Raw genomic sequence first — 19,715 nt, 5'->3', positions numbered from 1 at the left:
ATTTGTTAAGGACAGTATTTTGAGAAATAAAATTTAAGTTTGCTGTTCATGAAAACTTCTTTATTAAGCGAGAGTTTATTAATGTATTTTTATTTTTTTCAAAGCACTTTTAAACCAAAGAGAATGTTTCTAAACACAACTAAGCCAAGCCTAGTTCTGTGAATAGGGGCTGCAAGGCGTATTCTTCTGTGCTGCCCATAGGTACATGTTGCTGTTCTGAAACGGCAGAGAATATTATGCATACAGTAGTTCAAAAAAGAAAAACAGGTGTTTCAGATTAAAGGGTTCTACTTCAATTGTTTAGAAAAACCAGAGTCAAAGCTTTCTCGCTGCTGCAGCCAAAAGCACTTACATTAATAGAATGCAAATTGTTAAACTAATGGGAAAATAAACAGCATTCGAGGCCTTCAAAAACCAGGACACCCAAATGCCATTTGATGAACTCTCAGATTAAGGTGGGTTATATGAACCCAGACATGACTGTGCTTCAGTATGGATCCATAATTTAGGAAACATCGTCAAACAACTAACACAGTGGTTGCCTGAGATCAGACAGACTGAGCCTGACTCTTTTTTTTCTCACGACAAAATGCTTAAAAATATGTAAGTTACGGTCTAGAAGGTGTGCATCATGACCTCCTGCTGCGGGAAGTACTAGCTTTATATGATAACTTTTTTTTTTTTTGGCTCAGATTGTGGCATAGTTTGCTTTTCCCTGCAGCAAAATAATAACAAGCAAAATTATATATATATATATATATATATATATTATATATATATACAAAACTGAACAGTGGTCAGCCAGGCTTGCTTTACGTTTATATTAACCTGAATGCTAAATAATATAGTAAGGATGCATTCCAGTTTCGAACATGGTTGTGGGACACTGTACTGGGAGCTTCATTTTCAATCCAGTATACACAAAAATGTGTTTTTGGCACCGTATTGTTTAAAGGGGACACTGTGCTTTTCCAAAGGGTTAACATACGGTTTCCAATACGCATGCTTTGAGAAATCAAGTTAATCTAGTTGCTATCCATCTTTGTTCCGTTAATGCGAACATGCTGATCAGCTGATGTGAATGCTTTCGCTGCTTTGGTACGTTAAAGTGTGATACATTCTAATTCCTGTTAATAAACCTTTTCAGAATCAAGCTGTGAATCAGATGGGAATATCCATCTTTAATGAAAAAGATAAACACAAAGAACAGCTGCATTAGCACTGCTGTGAGGATGATACAGTAAACATCTAGAGGCTTTATTCTTCAACATCTGTATATTTTTCTGTCAAATTTACATTACCATGAGGAAATGATACTCTTTGCTGCCCACTGTCAATATTCCTGGGGAAAAAAAAAAACTCTAAAAAGACCTTAATGTAAAAGCTAACCTGTTTTGTTTTTGACAGGATCCTGCCTGTGATGTAAAAGAAAAGAAAAAATACAGTCAATTAAAAGTCTGAAATTAAAGCAAACAGCAAATCGACTCTGGCATATTCAGTAATATGTTGGCAATTAATTAGTTTTATTTGTGTAACTGGGAAGCAGCAAAATCAGATGTAGTGCCAGCATAAACTCATAGTGACACCTGTCAGAAACAAATGCATTTATTAAAGACCACCAAACACACTCACTTGGCACAGTGCTGATTGATTTTGCAGCTCAGGACTCTCGTGGACTTGCCGTAGCTATTGGAACGTCCTGTGCACCGGCTTTCCAAAATTGCCAGTGTGTGAGTGTCTCACTGCCCCATTTTCTCGTCTATGCTACTCTGCTCAAACTATTTCATTTCTGGAAGCTGCAGCGCACACAATACCTCGGCGATAACTCAGTGCCATTTATTATTGTTGACAGGAGTCGAGTCGTGACGTCAGTAAGCGCCAGACTAGTTTTACCAAACTGATGCTCAAAAAATTTCCGTATACTGTATATATACTGTATAAAAAAAATCCGTATACTGTATATATACTGTATAAAAATTTCCGTATACTGTATCGTGTGTGTGTGTGTAAATAGATACATAAATCACATTGTATTTGCGTCCCTTATAAACGTCTCCCTTAGTGAAAGCATGGTAAATCACAGGTAAGCACTGTGGCGAGATACAGTAAATCGTATGAATGTAAACATGGCAAAAAATGGTAAATTACGGTAAATGCACGGAAAATGCATGTGAAATTGCAAAAGAAACAAATAAATAAACAAACAAACACATAATTACATAATCAATTAAATAAATCAACGAATAAATAATTAAAACCATAACTAAAAGACAAGCGGTGATTGGAACAGGTTTAAGTTCATATAAAATGTCTATCGTTTAATACTAGAACACAGCAGGAGGGGTTGCTTTTTTAAATTCTGTTTTTTGTGTTCTGCTAGAAAGTGCTCTTAGGTAAACACTGGGAGTGTGACATGAATTAGGAATGTAAGTCCCTGCACAGATCTTGTACAGCAACGAACTCACACTCACGCTGTATTGCACTTGGAGACAAAAGACGCCAGCACGACAGCACAGAGACTATGAGGTTAGTATTTTTTACTTTCTGTCCCATTGATAAATACCATTTTAAAAACAGCGTTTGCTGTAATCATAAGCAGAAAACAAAACAAAACAAACAAACAAACAACAAAAAAACTCGATTATTATTTATGCTTTTAATGAAAGTCTGGTAGACTATCTAGAATCCTTGTTTGTGCAGTTTCCAGAGGCGTTACTTGCAGGGCTATGTGCATTCTTCATTGTGGAACGCATTGTAAAAACGTTCGGAATTATTGCGTTTTGTATATAATAATAATAATAATAATAATAATAATAATAATAATAATAATAATAATAATAATAATAATAAAAACATCCTTACTTGATTAAATGGATTCTAACTGGTTGTGCTAATTGCTTAATGTGAGGTTTAAAAAAGTGCCCTACAAAATGTTTTAGTTTACCTGAAAAGTAACAAGTTTCACAATTTAATATAATTAATTATTCCTTTATCATTGTATTCTTTTTCGCAGGTCATATTTTATTTTCCTATATTCAAGGTTAACATCAGGATTTGTAACTCTTTGTTAAGTTTTAAAATGAGCACACACTGTAACCATGCATAAATACACATAAGATGTATATGTTGTTTAACCTGAATGTATCTATATGAGAGTACTGTACTGATGCTTTTATTGTTGTGGGAATCAGAAATAAGATTCACAATTATACAAAAGCATTTTTAATCCTGAGAGATATAGACATCACAGTGAGCCAATTCCCTAGTCTCATCCCTGGGAGGCCTTGTGGAATGAGACTTAACCTCACCCCACCACTCAGTTCAGTTGGGTTGGCAGGAGATGCAAGACCCTGATCTTGCACTCCACTCACAGCAGTTTCATTGCTACTCTTTTTTCCCCCTCAGCTTTCTCACCTTGCTTACCCTGTATATCTTCACGTCCCGATATGGAGCTGTTGAATTAACTGAGATCTATGTCTCCATCCAGTCTCCCAATTTTCCAGATTCCTATCCCAAGAACTCTGAGGTTTCTTGGAATATTACAGTCCCGGAAGGATTTAAAGTCAAACTTTATTTTATGCATTTTGATCTGGAGCCATCATACCTCTGTGAATACGACTATGTAAAGGTAAAGAAAAAAGTGAAATGTCCAGTGACATAAATTAAATAAATCCAATGTACAGCACATATTACGCTTCCTGAGAATTCTGGGTTTCACAAGAAGCAACAGAAACAGTTGGAACCAAACTGATATGTCTCAAGGCATTAGTGCTAACAGTTTGATTTTCCTTTTGCAAAAGGTGCAGCAAGTTGTCATGGCATGGCAGACTTAACAAGGCTTCATTGCAAAGCTATGCACTGATACAACCATCCATCTTCATTAGCCAGATAGCGCAGAGGCTGTGCTTGTATCAGGGTTAATTTAGAGGGGTCACAGCTAGAGGTCCAGCACTATACATTGCTGTGAAACTGAACAGGAGCTGGCTGTCATTCCTCTACAGCAGCTTCTCAGCTGGTAGCTTGATCACTTTGTGTTCCTCCAGCTTATATATATATATATATATATATATATATATATATATATATATATATATATATATATATATATATATATATATATATATATATATATATACATATCAGAAACACAGGGTAGCATGAACTGGAGACCCCAGGCTTGTATACTCTCTGTCGATCATTTACTTTAGGACAGGACAGGCCAGTAAACAGGCAGTGAAACATATTGGCCAAGTCTTTGCCTGCCAAGGTCAGCATGGTCACCATTTTCACAAGCAAAGCTAGTGCAGGTTGCGAAGTGGGGGAATGTGGTAACTCTCCTCATTGTGTGTCTGGATGTGGTAACTCTTCTCATTGTGTAGCTGGATGTGATCACTCCCAGTCTCCGTGCAGATTAAAGTGGGTATTAGGATAGAAGCACGGGGAGCACAGTCAGTTCACGTGCAGATGTACCGAGATTCCAGTTCAATGATTAGCAATCGAGTCACGGTACAGCTGCACAAAAGATGCAGTGTTTCACTCACTCGGGGTTGGTGTGTTCGTAGTGGAGAATGGGAGAGAGGAGAGAAAGACATTCTAAAATAACAATAATAATTGCTACTCGTGCTGGAGGACCAGCACGATAGTTGTTGTTTGGGTCCGCCCATCGTTTGTTTGTTTGTTTGTTTGTTTGTCTGTTTGTTTGTTTGGCCAACGTGCCATTTAGTTTTGTGTTCAAGTGTTTTATGTTCACCCTGTTTATTTGTTCATTTATTATTAAGTACGCACAACATTTCACTCTCCACTCACCCCTCTGTGTCCTGCATTTCCACACACCCCTCTGTGTCCTGCATTTCCACACACCCCTCTGTGTCCTGCATTTTCACTCACCCCTCTGTGTCCTGCATTTCCACACACCCCTCTGTGTCATGCATTTTCACTCACCCCTCTGTGCCCTGCATTTCCTGACCTGACGTCACCACCAGCCAGATGTTCACAGCCAGGCATTGGGAATTTAGCTTGATCATGGCAAACACAGTAGCATAGTGTGGTGTGAAATATTTACAGTGAAGCACAGTGAAAGCATGATGCAACACAGGTACACACAGGAGGAATACAATCCTTCTTATTCAGTGGCCTGGCTATGTGGTATAAAGGACAGGAAGCTCTGGTTCCCAAGGTGATTATTCTCAGCAGTCATTAGCACAGCTGTTTAGGATACGTTGAATAACTTAATCCCTCCAACGTAACTGTTATATTACAATTACGCTACATGTATGCTAAGGTCAGTACAGAAAAAAAAAAAACAATCATAGGAACAACCTTGGCCTTTCTTGCCCTGTATGTTCCATGATTCTTCTGTTAAGCAATGTGTAACTTATGTATTTATTATAATGTGTTTTAGAACATGCAAAACAATAGCTGCTGTGCTGACTTTTATATTGCAGATAAAGGTTGCCCAGTGTATTTCTTTATTCATCTGACAGACCAATGTATTAACATTGCAGGAGGCTGAGGGTTTATGGATGTGGCCCTAGCTATGGTGAAGTTAATTGTATTCATTCCACATACCGGAGCACTGGACACATTAATACAAAGCATACCATCCTCCCTGCTGGATATGCATATTCAAATAGCCTTGCAGAATGGCAGCATGAATTAATCCAAAACTACAGCTGTGAAACACAAAGAGCACTAACTAGGGCCGCCTGCCAGTGTAAAGCTAGTGAGGGGAGAAATTAAAAAAGCTGCGATGCCAGGACGGAGAAATGAGGACACTTCATTCCAGAAGCGTTGATGCAGCAATCATCTGCCCAAAGCTTTTGAAGAGTTAAATTGAGAAGTCACTGACACGCTCAGCCTTTACGCCTTTTGTTGCAGCAAGTGTGTGTAGCAACATGTGGAATCATGCACAACACTTTTAAGTCATCATCACACCCAGAAACACTTTGGTTACAATTCAGCGCTTATTTTTACTCTCATGTTGTGCAGTTAGATCCCTAGTGGCGGTGGTGCAAGTACTATCTGTGAATGCTAAACAAGAATGGGAGCTAAACCATCACTTAGATAGATGCCAGAGTCGCCCAGTCTGACTTTGCATTCAATCACTCTGTGGCACCCAGTGCCTTCCCTTCCAGACATACACTCTAACAGCCCAGTCACTAAATCAGACAGATACCTGTCCTTTGTTAATATGAGAGGTTCCCAACAACTTTAGTTCTTTGAGGACCTGTGGCAAAGTGGCTGGTAAGGGGAACAGGTGTAGCGGTGATGTGGTACAGGAGTGATGAACAGTCAACGGTGATTCAGTGAATAAGTGCTTTATTGCTCTTTTTCCAGGTCTGGTGACCGTCAAATAATAAATCCCCGGAAATACACAACAATGTGTAAAGCACAGGGATGATGAAAACAAGGGCACAGTCCCGAACAAAAACAACGGCATGGTCACCAGTCCTGGGTGATCGAAAATGTGCAGGTGCTCAGTGCAGTGGTGCTCCTGATAGTGCTTTCCTTTCGACAGCTCCGGAGGTGTGCGTTAATTGTCTATTAGTGCGACAAAGACAGACACTAATAACACACGACACGTATAACACACTTCACAAATACTCTCTGAGAGCTCCTCTCTCAGTCCTTCTCTCCTCACGTTACCCAAACGAAGGTAAAGATCAGCGTTACCCTGGCCCCTGTATGTAATCCCTCATGACATCTAGGTAAACGGTTGCCGCTGCCTTATTACTTGCAGCTGCCTCTCATTTACCTTTCAGGTCAATACGGTCTTACAACATAGTCTCGCTTCTTTCCAGGCTGACCCACTTCCCGGTCCCAGAAACGAACTGTCAGGCCACCCCTTCCAGATACTTCTCCTCCCGTTCTTTAGCGCCCTCACAGGTCGGGAGGAAGATATAACACCAGAACTCACTGTATTTCTGTCACAGGACCCCTAACAAAACCAGAACAATTCTACACAGTTGGCACTTGGTGAAATGAATTGCTGGTGATAAAGAGTTACAGTAACTGTTGCACTTGGTGAAAATCCCTTTTCAAATGCTGCAGGCCACCCCTAGCACATCAGCATCGGACTGCGTGAAACTTACCCAGGGGGTCAGTGACATGTACTGACAGTCAAAGTAAACATGCAGCTCTGGTGCAAGATACAGTAGCCATCTGCAGAACTTGTGTGAAAACACACAGCACTTAAAACAGGGTTTGAAAGACCAGAGGCATTACCAGTTCATTCATCTTATTGGGCTTCTTCCTGTTGGACAAGCTGCAGCATATTGCTTTTAATACCAGGTATAAATGGCAACAGTTTAGTGTTTATTGCTTCATGTTTTATGATTTAATGGGTGTCTTTGTAATTGTGTGCATCTGTTGGTGGGGGAGTGGGTTTGCCTCATGCAAGGACCACTATTAAGCAACATTAAGGTTAGTTTGGAGCTACCAGTACTATACAGTAACAGATTAAGATTAGTTTGGAGTTACCGGTATTGTACTGTAACAGATTAAGATTAGTTTGGAATTACCAGTACTGTACTGTAACAGATTAAGATTAGTTTGGAGTTACTGGTATTGTACTGTAACAGATTAAGATTAGTTTGGAGTTACTGGTACTGTACTGTAACAGATTAAGATTAGTTTGGAGTTACCTGTACTATACAGTAACAGATTAAGATTAGTTTAGAGTTACCGGTACTTTACAGTAACAGATTAAGATTAGTTTGGAGTTACCTGTACTATACAGTAACAGATTAAGATTAGTTTGGAGTTACCTGTACTATACAGTAACAGATTAAGATTAGTTTGGAGTTGCTGGTATTGTACTGTAACAAATTAAGATTAGTAACAGATGAGAGGGGTAAATCTGGATTCAAAAACTGACCTTTACATCAAAAGCACCAGAGTTTATTCCTCTTGTAACTTTCAGCTAAAGATCCGTGTGGCAGAATAGAGTGTGATTGAAGATTAGGAATGGGTGGGGGTATTTAAAGCATGTTATTTATTAGTAATGTAACCTGTGTGGTCAAGTTCATCAAGTTGTTTTCTTTGCATTTTTAGAAAATGCTATAATAATGCTTGATCGACATGAGGAATGAACCAAGGTGTCAGAATGGTTAAATGCTCCATGGTTGCTCATCTCGTCTGCACTTTTAACACAGAAGGACATTTTGCCTTCTAGATTGAAGCAGAACAAGAGCTGCGGGTCACTTTCTGCGGCTGGGAAAATACGGACACAGAGCAGGTCCCGGGGGAGCAGGTCATCATGTCCCCAGAAAACTCGCTGAGCGTCTCATTCAGGTCGGACTTCTCTAACAAGGAGCACTTCAGTGGCTTTGAGGCTCACTACACCGCAGTGGGTAAAGAAGCACATGACACAGCTTTTTGAAAGGTGCTGAACCTTGTCTAGAAAACAAACACCCAGAACATATAGATGTGAGAACCTGATGATCTCTTGAGGTCAGCTGTTAGCACAGGGTGGTCCAGTTATGGTCCCTGTGGTGCAATTCCAGACCAGGTAAAGTGGAGATCTTTGATTTATATAGCACCTTTTACTTAAATGGCATCTCAGCTCATTGGATTGAATGGAGAGACAAGGGCAAACCATACAGTTCAAAGACGAATGCCTCACCATTCAACTAACCAGCAAGCTCTGCAGTCGAAAGGCAAGTACTGGTCTTATTCCAACGTAAGTATTATTTACTCATCAGCCGCTAGGAGAAGATTAATTTCAGCCTTTTACAGATGAATACTTGACAGATTTAATTAGTTCAATTAAACATTTTAGAAAACTGGTTTTAAATGGCAGTGAATTTGTGCCAATGCATGTTGTTTTGACTGCCATTGTTTCTCTTTTCCTAGACGTTGATGAATGTACAGATAGAAAAGATGAAGAGCTGACCTGTGACCATTACTGCCACAATTACATCGGTGGATACTACTGTTCCTGTAGGTTCGGATACATCCTGCACTCTGACAACAGGACCTGCCGAGGTTTGTGCTTCACATGACAGGCTTTAGCTGCTGTCAGCTGCCTTGCGAACTCATTCTCTGATCGGCTTTCCCCCATACATACCACTGGGGGACAGTCCTTTTAAACATCTGTTATCCTCTACAGTTAATAAAGTACCTTTAAGAAGTTTCATTTTATAGCTTTCACGTCATTTCAAAGTTTAAATTGGCCTCTGAAGGAGCCACCAACATATACAGTGTCGGCTTTTCTGTGGAAGTCTTCCATGAATCTGTACAAATCAACGGCCCTGAACCCTGTGTATATTCTGAAATCATTAGGAAAAGGCATCAAGCAAACTTCGGAATTGGAGGGGTGATAAATGTATTTTGTTTTCCATTCCCAGTCCTCCCCATGCAAGGTAAGTGATGGGGTACGGTCACATGTGAGTAGCGGGTTTTTAAATGATCTTCACATACCACACATTACTTACTTCAAGCAATGTGGGCCACTTGCAACTTTAATACGAGACGCTCCAAATGAATCAAAACATTTTGAATTACATTTTTTTTTTTTAAACTGCCGCTTTGCAGGGTATTTTAATCAGCACACTTAATTGCAGGATATTTTATAGCTATTTATTATACGTTATTAATTTGTCTTAACAGTAGCCACACTCACATACAGCTTTGACAAACTTTCATGTTTTTCATTATCTTTATTAGCACACCCACATCAAACATTGTTGTTTTTTTCTTTCTTTTTTTAATAAAGTCTTGATTTAACCTGTTACAATTGACATCATGGATGGTTAACCCTTTTTGAACAGATATGAGATGAAGACTAGCCTTTGAAGCACACACATATAGTATTTTCCTGTTTTGGATTTAGTAAAAACCAAATGCAGCTAGTCACCCCACTGTTTGTAATGAGAACAAGATGTCTGGAAATAGGCACAACATCTGTATGATAATCACCTTGTCTTATGAGCACAAGTTTGATAGACTTCTAATGAATTGGTGTGTAACTCTGTGTAGCGGGCAGTGTTGTGTGATACACTGCCGTTGTGGATTCTGTCCCCTGTTGGTGAGATGAGATGAGGTTAAAAACTCTGAAACCACGTATGCAGACGAGCCCGGCTCTTTTGCATTGCGGTTAAGACGCTCGCTTGTGGTGCGCCGGGCTGCTGGTTTGTGCCCAGCCTCTGCCCTGTTACATGTACAGGTTCCTGTTAGACCTCATACATTGCAAATGATCTCAACCCTATATACAGTTGGTACACAGCTGTATTCTATGATTCTCCTAAGGTTCTAGTATAGGTGCCACGTTGTTTTACCAATGCCCATATCAACGACCTTTTTTTTGACATATCCATTTTTTATTGCTAACAATTCCATATCTGTTTTTATTGAGCACTCTCGCCATTGGTACATTAGGGAAGACCTGTGTCCTGAAAAGGTTGAAGGTGAAGGGTGAACGGGTGTTTACACAGCGGTTATTTGATCCATTTAGTGGAGTGCAGCGACAACCTGTTCATTGAGAGGACAGGCGTGATTACCAGCTCTGACTTCCCCAATCCGTACCCCAAGAGCTCTGACTGTCTGTACAGGATCGAGCTGCAGGAGGGCTTTGTGATCAGCCTGGAGTTCGATGACAACTTCGACATTGAAGACCACCCTGAGGTCATCTGTCCTTACGACTACCTAAAGGTGAGCAGCAGAAGAAGTTTCATTATGATTTGCATAACAGCTGTGAAGTGAACTGTGTGTCTGCTCAACAGCTGACAGAGGCGTATAGTGCAGGGATCAACATGGCAAATCCTTCAACATTTAAACCAATATTCGAATATTATTTAGTTTTTAGTTAGCGGGAAAAGAAAATGTGTCGTTTGTACCACATTAAGAAAATATAAATATATCTCACAGGATTGAAATAAACCCAGTACCCTATCAGATCACCTGTTAAACAAACAAGAGAAAGTACAATGTGTGTTATTTATTCCATGATATATTCATTCAGAAATTGAACAAATAGGAACAAAGCCACGGAGTATTAACCCTTGTATAGTGGAACAGACAAAGGTGATAGAGTAGGTTTGTTTCTTCTTTTTCAGGTCTTTTCCCAGAACAGTTCTGTCTTGTGATTTCAGTGCTAAGTTTGGATAAGCTTATTTTGATTTAAAAAAAGCAAAGAATCCATGGAATTCGTATTAGCTGATATGAGATCCCAGCAGTGTTACCGCGTCTGATGTTAACAGTAGCAAACACAGCTGTTAAATGTATATTACTGTGTTGCCTGGTAACAGATCAAGGCTGGAAGGAGGAAGTTCGGGCCTTTGTGTGGCAAGAGGTCTCCCGGTCAAATCGAGACAGGGAGTAACAGTGTGCAGATCCTGTTCCACAGCAACAGCTCTGGCAAGAGTAGAGGGTGGAAGTTATCCTACACCACTGTGGGTAAGTAGTAGAGGGTGGAAGTTATCCTACACCACTGTGCGTAAGTAGTAGAGGGTGGAAGTTGTTTACTTCAGACAACTTACAAGCTGGCCCGTCCAATAATCATCTCCTAAAGATTGATGTGTCCACTTAATGTTGGAGTCCAGCTGCAGTAGTACAATTATTGGAAAAAAATGCACATTTTTTAAATGATGCTATTTTATGCTAAACTGAAAACCTGAAAACTGTTACTATACTAAAGGGAAAGCAGTTGTGAAGCTGAATCAAGAATGCTTCCTGAAATGCAGTCTGATTTATTTGTACACCACATTGAGCCTATTTTAACGCTCGGGAATCAGACAATGCAATGTCTTTACCAGAACTCATGAAGGTCTGTAAAGAACACGACCTGGGACTTCTGTATCCTGATGTATTCGACCTGCTGGTGCTTTCGGCACCACTACCTGTTACAGCTGCAACTTCAGAAAGATGTTTCAGTGTTAAAAAGCTCCACAGCATGTGGACTTTGATTGAAATGGCGAGTGTAATGCTATATATATATATATATATTTGTATTTCCCAAAAGGGAACCCGTGTCCTGTCCCACAGCCCCCAGAGAATGGCAAGATTGAGCCAGTCCTGGCGCAGTATTCCTTCAAAGACCAGGTCCTCATCACCTGTGACACCGGATACAATGTGCTGAAGGTAATACTGTACCTTTATAACTTGCTAACTGTTGCTTGTTTTTCTTTTCCCGTAGGGTGTTTGGGTGGCAAACTATTAAAAACAAGAACTATCAATTTGAAGCGTAAAGATGTTTTAAGTAGTGGTATTTAAATAAATATATTGCAAGCAACGACGGCCACTAGATTCTACATTCAGTTCTTTATAACAGCTCATCAATTGTTAATCCTTTTTATTATTATTTGTATTATTTAATTGTTAAGCAGACTTTTTAAAGAGACCTCCTCTCCACCCAATTGGAATGTAGAATTGTGCATTCTGCTTTAAATGAAGGTTGTGGAGTTTACAAAGAGATTTCAGCGACAGGCAGTTCAGAAACTGTGAAGTGCAGGTTGTGTATGCATCCAGGATTTGTGATGTCCAGCGTGTGATGTGTTAAAATGAGCTTTGATGTAGGATCCACAGGTGGGCAATCCAGGAATGCAGACACCCTTCCTGGCAGTACCTGTTCACAGAGCGCAGTGCTGGGGCCCGTGTTGGGGGTTGCAGACAGCTGAGCAGCTGTCTTGATTGTTCACAGGATGATATAGAGGCTGAGCACTGTCAGATCGAGTGTCAAAAAGAGGGCACTTGGAGCAGCAATGTCCCCGTCTGTGAAAGTAAGGAACCGAACGCGCTACATTATAGACTGTCATTGCACCGTTTATCACATGAATACAGGAGGAATGAGTGGTGCGAAATATCTGAACTGTGTGTTTGGTGCATGGATTGGTGCAGAGTGTTTCCTTGGATGCAGTTTCTCCAGGATGCCACATTTGTTGACATGGTTCATACTTTATGCCTGACTCCCAGACAGTCCTGGTCATTCCCTTATAACTGACCTGGTGACTAGTGCAAAACCCTGTACCTATGGAAATGGTAGAAAATGTATATTGTAAAAATAAAAAGAACATGTTTGTGCCAGTGACTAGAAGGAAGACATTAAGGGGATGGATCTATATAATGTCTAATTAACTTCTGTCTTCCATCATTCCGGGAACAGAAGAAACTGTGTTGAGAGCAAACTTCAGGTTTACATTTGACAGTGGCACATTGAAACGGTTATTCATTTAAGATTGACACCACCAGTTTGTTACAGTAGGATTTCCTTCATGTCGGAGCTGTCTTCTGTTGCAGCCTAGCCATTGCACAATATGGTTGTATGATTTATGACTGTCTACATTATTAATCATTTCTTGGGAGGCATCCGATTTGAGAATGAGTCATCATAGCTGCCTCTTTGTGAAATTAACTACTAACCACTATTTGCAATTCTTTCTTCTGCTTATAAACTCTGTTTCTCTCTGTTTTCTGTTTTTTTCTCTTTTTTCTGCTTTAAAGGAATTAAGAAAGACTAGAAGATCTGTGCCGAGCACCCTCATGAACCACTCACTGGTGTAGGTGTAAAAGCAGGAGACAGGAAAGAGATGTAAGAGTAACAGTAACATGGAAAGATACGCAGCTAACTACAGAGTTTATCAGAAATCATTGTATCTTGATTAGATACAAAAAAAGTCCTGGCCATGTCTACTGGAAGAATTCCATTTCTAAACAGAATCTCTTCAAAAGAATGAGTACAGCAGTTAACTGATAACTGGTATGATTATGTTGTCTCTGTGGTTAGTTTGTATGCTCATCTTGGGTCTAATTTATCACTACCCAGCTGAATGTTGAAATGGTCATGTATCATGGTCAAGTCTCCTTTTACACACAGAACTTTACTAACATGCATTTGGTCAATAAAATGTAAGTTTAAGTAGAACTTATAATTAAAGCACTTCCCTCAAGCATTAAGGGTTACAAAGAGGATGTAGACATCGGGACATAATGAAAGCTTGATCATAGCAGGGACAGGGAAACTAGCCGATCACAGCACATCCTAGAAAGCAACACAGAGAAAAGTATTGTACAACTCGAAGAAACATAGTCCAGCTGCAAAACGTTTTAGGAAATGGACACATTTGCCCTGTTTTTCTCGTTTGGTTTTGAAGTTAACCCCACTGCGTCTACTTGTCTCATAACGTCTTAGAAATATGACACAGAAGAAAGCATGAGCAGAAATACTCGACCTAGCTGAGTTTCAGAATAGGACTGCACCACATAGTGATACCCCTGTGTGTCTCAGTGACCTGTTCATGCAGCAATATGACATCAGGAAAATGTTCTTTCCCTTTTTGTTACTCTGTTCTGTGCCTGTACTCTGCCCTTTTCTACATTATTGTTGATCAGTTTGCACTTTCACATCTTGCAGATATCACCATTGGGTGTTCACTGTATGATAGATAGATAGATAGATAGATAGATAGATAGATAGATAGATAGATAGATAGATAGATAGATAGATAGATAGATGTCACTGTTTGGTCATTTTCATGTGATATTACTCTTCACATTGGTGTAGAAAAATTATGAACAGGCACAGTTTGTATTTAAATAAAGTCTGTACCCAAATCCTTAACATCCTTAATGTAACTTTAAAAAAAAGGATGGTGAGTAAGTAGATTCAAGAAAATGCACAGAGTCCTTTTCTTCAATCAGTTGTTAGGTTTATTGAAATATGCAGGGAGTCTGGTCCCAGGTACAGGACGAACAGAATACTCATCATTACAATGTTTGCATGACATTAAATACCCTTCTGTATCTTTACTGATTAATTAAGTAACATCATTGCATTGGAACTGTAGCTAATGCGTGAGCCTCAACTCGGTGCTGATGAGCGGTGTCTGTCTGGAGATTAGCTGGTGTCATGCCTTTGTCTCTGATGTCATTTCCTGTGCTGTTGCAGTTGTTGACTGTGGAGCTCCAGTGGAGTTGGAGCATGGTTCGGTCACCTATGACAGCAGGGACAATCTCACCATCTTTGGCTCCAGCATTCAGTATTCCTGCCAGGGGCCACACTTTCACATGTACCCTACAGTTAACAGCAGTACGTACCCTGTTATGAATCGATGGGAAAGCTGTCATTCTCCATGCAAGCCCTGCAATTATGCCGATTTGGATGCTCTGTAAAATCAGCTGGCCACACAGCACACCTGCAAACATTTCACACCTGAATGAAATACAGAGACAGCCAACATTAACAATTCCGCCTATGATGCCTGATTAATGGAACACTGTGTCAAAATAAGTAGACACTTAATAGTGGAACCACCCACCATGTGCATTACCTGTATTGTCAAAACTGCAAAATTGAGGACATTTAGTTCAGACTGGTCTCAATTATGTGCAGCACACTACAGTAATACACATTTTTTTCTAGGTACGTATATTTGTGGCAAGAAAGGGATCTGGGTGAACAAAGAACTCAGCTCCAAACTACCTTCTTGCATGGCAGGTAAGAAAAACGTGGCATGTACCAAATATTACACAGGTTATACTTTTTTAGGCTGCCAACACTCACCTGGGACTACAGCACCCATTCAGACAACCACTATGGATCACTAAACAGCCATGTCTCTGTGTCCAGTGTGGTGTGGGGAATTGGAATCTTAATAATGTGATCTGTTCATATACCATCAAGTTCTGCAAGTTGCATTGAGCTTCCTGATGAAGCAAGCCCACCATGGTGATTCAGTATTACAGACTGGTTTTCTAATGGCATTCAATGGCCTCTACTCTTCCGCTTCTAAGGCATGTGCATCAGTTATATACTGTAAGAATATAGTTGAGTGTATTTGTTGCATCATTTTTTTATTATTATTTCTTTTGAATTGACTGCGACAGTACAAATGCCTGTTTCGTGCTATTAAATTCAAGCCACATGGGCTACAATCAACTTAAAATGAAGTGCTTCCATTGCTGCTTGGTTTAAGGGATGCCGTTGTCTCAGTTTAACTGTCCTGCTAATCTTACATGTCCATGAGCTCTGAGCTCCTCTGGACAGCTCTTAGAAGACACTGACGACCTCTTCTTAGTGGCTCCCTTTTCTCCTTAGCTGGCACACTAGGGGTAATGTGCTGGGTGTTTGTTGCTCTAAGTGGGAAGCAGTGGGTCGACTACTTTTGAAAGTGTTTCTGTATTTAGAGCAATGGTGCAATGCAGGGTAGACCTGTGCTCTCATCATTGCCTCAGTGCTGGTAGATTATACCAGAACATTTTAAACCCTTTGGGTATTTTTTACAGTGGTTTTTTTGTAATAGTTTGAAGTGTACTGGTCATGCTTTCTTTTGCTTGGTCGCTAGTGCACTAAAGTTTCAAAGTGGTGTAACCAAACCAGTCCATGCACTCATTTAAACAGATGATGGTGTTTCCAGCAGGAATGATACTAGCTGTTTGTTTTGGTGCTTACTGTAGGAATCAGCCTAGAAGGTTCTCCATTCTGGACTGTTTGGTAAAGGCTGTAATAAAACTGCACGTCCCTAAATTGCATAATCTACAAAGCTTGTCAAGAATTGGTTTTTAAAAAGATGTAAACGTGGAGTGTTCGGGATGCACTGAACTTGCTGTTTGCATTCTTCCAGCATGTGGGCAGCCTGTCAAGCCGCTGCCGGCCTTGCTGAAGAGGATAGTGGGTGGAAGGAACGCGGAGCCAGGTTTCTTCCCCTGGCAGGCCCTCATCATGGTGGAGGACTTGTCACGAGTTCCCGAGGACAAGTGGTTCGGCAGCAGGGCCCTCCTCTCCGAGTCCTAGGTGCTGACCGCGGCCCACGTCCTGCAATCGCAGCGGCGGGACAGCACAGTCGTTCCCGTGTGCAAGGAGCACGTCACCGTCTACCTGGGGCTCTACGACATGCGCAACAAGAGGGGCGCTGTAAACCTCACGGCCGAGAAGATCATCCTGCATGAGGACTTCGACCCCTGGAACTACAACAACGACATCGCCCTGGTCAAGCTGAAGGAGAACGTCTCCATGAACCCTTGGGTGATGCCGGTGTGCCTGCCGCCGATCGGGCAGGAGTCAGATGATCCTGAACCCCACACCCTGGGCTTGGTGGCCGGGTGGGGCATCTCCAATCCCAACGTCTCCATGGACAAAGCAGTGAGTTCAGACCTGGGCATGGTGTCCGACATCCTTCAGTACATCAAGCTCCCGGTGGTCCTTCACTCGGAGTGCAAAACAAGTTTTGAGTCGAGGTCCGGGAACTACAACATCACAGACAACATGTTCTGCGCAGGCTTCTACGAAGGTGGGAAGGACACATGTCTGGGAGACAGTGGAGGAGCCTTTGTGATGGAGGACCCCCATTCTAAGAGATGGGTGGCCCAGGGGCTGGTTTCCTGGGGTGCGTCTGAAGAGTGCGGCAGCCAGCGAGTCTATGGAGTTTACACTAAGGTGTCCAAATACACAGAGTGGCTGGAAAATAAACTGGAGCCTTGAACCAAAGGGTAAGCATCACTTTACCAGGCGTAACTTCTTGTGCTGGTAATCCATTCAGTATAGGGCAGCAATAGCCCATGCCTGTCTTGTATTTGATTCTCATTTAAATTCATTATGGCGTAGTAACGCTCACTCGCAGGATTTGACTGAACAGTTGACCCCCACATTGCTGGCAGAATGTTTTTCAGCACTATAATAAAACAAAGCTGGACAGATTCCCTTCAAGATTAACATCACCATAGCATTACCTGCACAGTATTAGCTATCATTGCAGTGCTTGTTACACTTGGCTAAATGGACCTTACCAGTACTTGGATGGACTCTGTATAAACAGGTGCAGTACGACCCAGAATTAATTAGTACTGCACTTTTAAATACCCGGAAAGACCACTTTTTTATTCAGCTTTTACAATGGGAACATTTTCTAAGGGGAATGCTCAGTTTTCTCACTCACATACTGCATGCCACTTGCAATTCTCAAGCTGGGTTTGACTCTCCATGCTAAACTTCAAGTGCAGTTTGCAGTCTCCATAGCCACAGTGCCCATTCCTTTGTATTGTTGTAGAACCACAGCTCAGGTTGGTGGTCTCTCGTGGAAGTATGGTGTTCGACAATCTTACAGTCCAGAATGTATCTCACTTTTATAAGTTTTTATAAAACGTTAGTTATTGAAGTGCACTTTTCATATCTTCATATATTTTTGTACCTTGTCTGTTATGAATGTTATACTGTATACGCATGTGCATGGCAATATATACCCTGTTTTGTATTTCTGCACTGATATTAAACACACTTTAAGTTAAAATCGAGCCTTCAAGTTCTCTTTTTTATCTTGCAACACCCTGCAGTTCACAAGGTATTGTATTCTCTTTTCTTTAAAAAATATGTACTCTAAAGAATGGAGGACGAATTAAGCCAGTCTTTATACCTACTACAGCTAATATATCTTTCTGCCACCTTGTGTTAATTTTTGGAATAGAGTAGGTGCTGTGACGATATCACTGGTGGATCTTATTTTAACAACTGCTCAGTATACTATTGCAACTATGACATATAATGGTACCAAGGTGAAAAAAATGCATCTGGAAAGCAGTTATAATTCAGGCAAGAACAAAAAAAAAAAGAATGTCCTTGTTGTTCTAGAAATAAGCAAGTAAAAAATTAAAAACAATTGCAACATTACTAACAGTCGTCATGAAGCTCAATGAAGGAAACTGGAACTCGGTTGGATTTTGTTTTCAGTGGTCCTGACCCGTGGTGCAAATGGCCTTTATTGTAACGGTATAAATTCTGCTGTTAAAACAATTGACCAGTGCACACATACACACACACACCAAGAGGCCACATGAACATGGTTAAACATCCCTATCTATTTTTGAATGAGGACCCTAAGCAGGGAGTGTCTGACTCCAGGAATGGATAAAGTTGATACGGAGAGAGCAGGTTTTGAGATCTAGTCAAGAGTATCTGGATCGAAGAGCATGCACAGAAAACCCCAAACCTGGAATTCAATTCCCAGCTCTTAAATTAGTGCCTTTGTTAGCGTTATAGCCGTTCTGTTATTAGCAATTCAGGCAATGCAAGACTCGTAGACTATGAAGGTGTGTAAGTGAGCAGTATATGGAGAGCGCCTGTCTTTTGTATTGGCAGCAATGGATGTTTCACTAAGTGCCCGTTGATGCTACAGTGCTAAGTGATGGCCTGGCACACACACACACACAAAACAATCTTATTCTAACATTTAAAGTGTCTAAAGGCGAAATATTCATGTTTTAAGCATATACATGAAACTGGTACGTGGGTCAAAGTGAGTGTATTTATTTATTTATTAATGGATGTTTTTTGTATTTATATTTTAGGTAGCAAGTGGATTGTTACAGCCGCTCACTGTCTTCTCGATCTCTTGCACTCAGGAAACATGGTCCCTGTTACAGTCAGTGCCACGTCATTTCAAATCATTTTGGGTTTGTGTTTCTGTACATTGAGAACAAAAGTAATGCAACACTACCCTCTGGTGGCAGAGACATAGACCACATGTGGTGAATGTACAGTACAGTGGTAAGGAAAATTTGGATTAATCTGAGCTAAAATTAAAATAACATCTACAGTATACTGTGCTTGCATAATTTTGCTGCATTTTATTTCCTTCAGGGAAATACAGGACAAAAAGAAAGGACGACACAGAGCTGACGCTTCAAGCTGAGCAGCTCATTCTTCATCCTGCTTATCAAGCAGCCACATTTTAAGTTTGATACTGCACTGCTGCAGCTTTCCAAACCAGTCACTTTCAATAACTACATGC

General features: G+C 40.6%; 1 pseudogene; it reads left to right on the top strand.

Moving 5' to 3' along the window:
• Positions 1-2,069: 2,069 nt before the first annotated feature.
• Positions 2,070-18,136, top strand: LOC121323442 (annotated as a pseudogene).
• Positions 18,137-19,715: the final 1,579 nt, after the last annotated feature.

This window comes from Polyodon spathula, chromosome 11 (assembly GCF_017654505.1).
Source record: "Polyodon spathula isolate WHYD16114869_AA chromosome 11, ASM1765450v1, whole genome shotgun sequence".
Classification (NCBI taxonomy): domain Eukaryota; kingdom Metazoa; phylum Chordata; class Actinopteri; order Acipenseriformes; family Polyodontidae; genus Polyodon; species Polyodon spathula.
The sequence above is the reverse complement of the archived record's forward strand: the minus strand, read 5'-3'. Positions and strand labels throughout refer to the sequence as shown.